Source organism: Erinaceus europaeus, chromosome 2 (assembly GCF_950295315.1).
Source record: "Erinaceus europaeus chromosome 2, mEriEur2.1, whole genome shotgun sequence".
Lineage (NCBI taxonomy): Eukaryota > Metazoa > Chordata > Mammalia > Eulipotyphla > Erinaceidae > Erinaceus > Erinaceus europaeus.
In genome coordinates this window covers 170064777-170069331 of record NC_080163.1, presented here as the reverse complement: position 1 = coordinate 170069331, position 4555 = coordinate 170064777, and the positions used below count along the sequence as shown (strand labels likewise).

General features: G+C 44.6%; 1 non-coding gene across 1 annotated transcript; it reads left to right on the top strand.

Moving 5' to 3' along the window:
* The first annotated feature begins 1427 nt into the window (after positions 1-1427).
* LOC132537212 (U6 spliceosomal RNA) lies at positions 1428-1534 on the top strand. Its single transcript, XR_009548674.1, has one exon. It is a non-coding gene; the product is annotated as a U6 spliceosomal RNA (small nuclear RNA).
* Positions 1535-4555: the final 3021 nt, after the last annotated feature.

Genomic DNA, 4555 nt, shown 5'->3' with positions numbered 1-4555 from the left:
CCGGAGAGTCTGGGCAGCCGGCCTTCCCTTTCCTTCCTGCAGGGAGAGGGGTCCTAGGTCCCTGGGCCTCACCCAGCGTGTAAGTGCTGGTGGCTCCAAGTGCCCCGAGGGTGAGGACCCACCAGTGCAGCTGGAGTCCAGGCAGTGCGCCTCCCACCCACCCCAAATTCCCTGGCAGGAGGGGACCCCGGAACCCACCGATCTGGCTTCAGGAGCAGCCAGGCCCAGAAAACTTTCTGTGTGTCCGCCCACCCGAAATGTGCACCCACTGTCCTTCCTCTCGGTGTGGCCCACAACGAGGTCCTCGGGGGACGGCTGTTTGGAATCCTGAACTTCGAGTTTGGTCTGGGGAAACATGGCAAGCCAAGCTCCCAAATTAGGGTGAAGAAGGCTGGGGCACGGGGTGCGGGTCCAGGTTGGGGGTCTCCTCGCACTACTAGAACTGGAGTGTTTTCTCTGCCTCTGTCTCTCTCAGAAGAGACATGCATTTCAGAGGGGTGCCCCAAGCCAGCTGGCTCCAACCCTTGTTGAGCCCTGGGCCCGGGCTGTGGATTGGGTCTGGGCTGAAGGTCTGGCACTTTGCAACCTGCTGGTCCTGGAGGGCACTGCCAACACCCACCCCCAACCCCCCTCGTCCCGGTGGCCTGGGCCTGGCAGGGCTCCGTGTGTGGTGGGGGGTGGGCAGGGGTCGCCTGGGGTTCTTGTGTCTGTGGGGACAGTCCTGGGGAGACTGCAGTCTTCCTACTCACACAATGGGGCAGCCAGGATGCTGGCAGGTGGGAGCTGCACTAGGAGCCCCACAGAGCCAGGCAGCAGCTGATCTTGGAGCTGGGTAGGAACCGGGCAGGAACCGTGGTTTTTTTATAAAAAAAGGAAATTAAAAAAAGGAAAAATGTTATTTATTAATACAAAAAAGAGAAGCAGAGCATGACTATGGCACATGCAAATCTGGGGATTGAATTCAGGACTTAATTCGTACAGAGCCACTGCCCTAGCCATTCTGCAATTCTAAAGTATAAATAGGTTATTTTATTTTTGTTGTTGTTGTTGTCACCAAGGTCTCATTGTCTCCCTTTCTTTTTTTTTCTTGTCTATTCTTTTCAACTCTTTTTTATTTTCATTTATTTTTCCATTTTGTTGCCCTTGTTGCTTAACATTGTGTGGTGATTAATGTCGTTGTTGTTGGATAGGACAGAGAGAAATGGAGAGAAGAGGGGAAGACATAGAGGGGGAGAGAAAGACAGACACCTGCAGACCTGCTTCACCACCTGTGAAGGGACTCCCAGGCAGGTGGGGAGCTAGGGGCTAGAACCGCGATCTTTCCTCTGGTCCATGAGCTTTGCGCCATGTGCGCTTAACCCGCTGTGCCACTGCCTGACTCCAACTGTCTCCATCCCTTAACACTTTTTAAATGAGATTATAATATAGTCCTAGCTTCCGTAGTACATATACTAAAATTGGCATGATACATAGAAGATTAGCATGGCCCCTGCTCAAGGATTACACACAGATTCATGAGGCATACCATATTTTTTCAAAAAAAGGATTATAAAATATATGTACACACATATAAATAATTATAATCTTTTAAAGAGCCAGTTAATGCAACCTGGGAGGCGGTTCAGTGGCAAGAGATCTGGATTTGTATGTGTGGGATCCCAGGTCTGTCTGTACTCTGGTTCTACATATGCTGAAGCTCTTTTAAAAGTTTTATTAATCAGTGAGGAAGAAAGGGAGGAGAGAGAGAGAGGGAGGGAGAGGAAAAACACTATAGCATCAGTCTGGAACATGTGATGCTGGAGGTAGAATTCAGGACCTCATGCTTGAGTCCAAAACTCCAACCACTCTGCCAGCCTCCAGGACTGCAGATTGGCTTTTTTGAATAAAATCATGGTAATATTGTTCTCTTAACTGTACATATTTTCAATAATACAAAGTCTTTTAAAAAATTTTTCTCAAATATTGTGCCTGGGGGTCAATCCCACCCAGAACCTTGCACCTGCATGGGACAGCTGAGAGGCCTCCCTGCCAGTCTCTATTCTGTATCCTTTAAGAGAGGGAGACATGCAAAGCACTGCTCCTCTATGCACGGAGTCCCGCCCATTGCCTGCCTGTATTTTCACTTGCAGTGTGCAGGATCAGACCCCCAGCCACATGCTATGCTGTTTTCTTTTTAAGAAACAGACAACCTGCACCTAGATTTAGGCGGGTAACTGGACTCAACAGTAGGCCAGGCCCATTTAAAATCCAAATTCAACAAATTTAGAACCAAGGCAAAGGAAAGAACAGTCACTATAATTTTTTTAAGACACTGGGTAGCTTCTTTGCATTGGTCTCTCTATATAAACATGTTATTTTCAAGATCTCTGTATTGATGATTGAAGTGGGTCAAGCTGACTTAGTTCTCCTTGAGACAGACAACGTGTGTATCTACATTTGGGTCACAATACCCTGCTGTATGTTGATCTTTGAAAGTAAATGAATGTGCTAGGGTGGGATTGGGAGGCAGAACTTGGAGAAAGAATCATCCTCATCAATAGGTGTTGCTACATTCAGCCTTCATATAGGAAACACCTCAAGATATCAGCATCAGAGCAACCATTTACAAGTATTTTTTCAAGATTTATTTTACTTTACTTGTTTATTGAATAAAGACAGAGAAACTGAGATCGTAGGGGGAGGTAGAGAGAAAGACACCAACAGCACTGCTTAACCGCCTGTGAAGCTTCCTTCTTTACAGGTGAGTCAACAGTTATTACATCTTAAGCTAGGTATCATTTCTTCCTTATTTCTCTCTTTTTCGTTTTAATTTCTTTATTGGGGAATTAATGTTTTACATTCCACATTAAATACAATAGTTTGTATTTGCATAACAATTCCCAGTTTTCCATATAGCAATCTATGTATCATTTCTTTTCTTTCTTTCTTTCTTTCTTTTTGTTGTTATTGGATAGCGACAAAGAGAAATTGAGAGAGAAGGGGGAGATAGAGAGGAATAGAGACAGAGAGACACCTGCAGACCTGCTTTACTACCTGTGAAGTGACTCCACTGCAGGTGGGGAGCAGGGGGCTTGAACCAGGATCCTAAACGGTCCTTGCTCTTTGTGCCATGTGGGCTTAGCCCACTGTGCTACCTTCTGGCTCCCTTAGGTATCATTTCTAAAGCCTGTTAAATCTAAAATGTTCTTAACCTTTTGTAGTAATTTCCTGATTCATGTTTGCTTGTCTTAAATATCTTGGTTCTGTTTTAGTTTGCCTTGTGGGAACTCCCATCTGTCTTTGGTCTTGGTAATTTTCCAGGGCTTGTAGTTGAATGCCAGCAAGGACGCTCCCAGATAAAAAAACAAAGAAATCGCTCTGCATGTGCTTCGAGATAGGCTTTACCAGAAGATTATAGAGGAAGTCGTGTCGACAGCAAAATACCAGAAGAATGCAGGTAAATAAAAGAAATAATAAATAAAAATAAAAGAAATAAAATAAAATAAAATAAATAAAAGAAAAAAAGAAAGGTGGGGGTCAGGTGGTAGTGCAGGAGGTTGAGTGCAGGTGATGCAAATCACAAGGACTGGTGCAAGGAACCTGGATTGAGTTCCTGGCTCCCCACCTGCAGGTTGTCTCTTCATAAGTGGTGAATCAGGTTTGCAGATGTCTTATCTTTCTCTCACCCTCTATCTTCCCCTCCTCTCTCAATTTCTGTCTGTCCTATCCACAATGACATCAATAACAATAATAATAACCATAATAATGATAAAACAACAAGTGCAACAAAATGGAAAGGAAAAAAAAAAGATTTATTAATGAGAAGGTGTGAGGGAAGAACCAGAGCATCACTGTGACCTATGGAATGCCAGAGATTAAACTCAGCATTTCATGCTTGAGAGTCTAATGTCTTATTCACTGCACCACCTCTCAGGACACTGCAGATAAGATTTATTTATTAGAATCACTTAACAACTGTTCGAAGAGTCACTCTGCACATGCCTTACATATGGGAGTCCCTGGGCTTGATTCCTGGCACCACTGAACAGTAACACAGACACAGCAAGCCAAGTTCAGTGGATAGTAGATCTGTGCTTAGGTCTTTATCTCAAAATTCTAAGCATTGAACTGAGAGGTAGCTTATTGGTAAATAAGCTGCACATGCATAAGGCCCCAAGATTGATCCCCAGCATACAGAAGTTCTGAGTAGTGCTCTATCCATAAAAATAAATAAACGAAGGGGTCCAGAGCTTGCTCCCCCAGTAGAGTGCACATCACATCACCATGCTTGCAGACTTGGTGTTGAGCCCTAACACAACATGGGAGCACCAGGCATGATGGCAGGTACTGTGATGTTTCTCACATGCTCTTTATCCCCCTTTTTCTATTTCATTTTTAAAGTCAAATTTCTTTTATATATATTAATATATTTATTTATTATTGGACAGAGACAGAGAAATAGGGAGGGTAGGGGGAGATAGAACAGGAGAGAGACAGAGAAACACCTACAGCCTTGCTTTACCACTTGTGAAGCTTCCCCTACCCCCTGCAGCTGGGGACCAAGGTCTTGAACCTG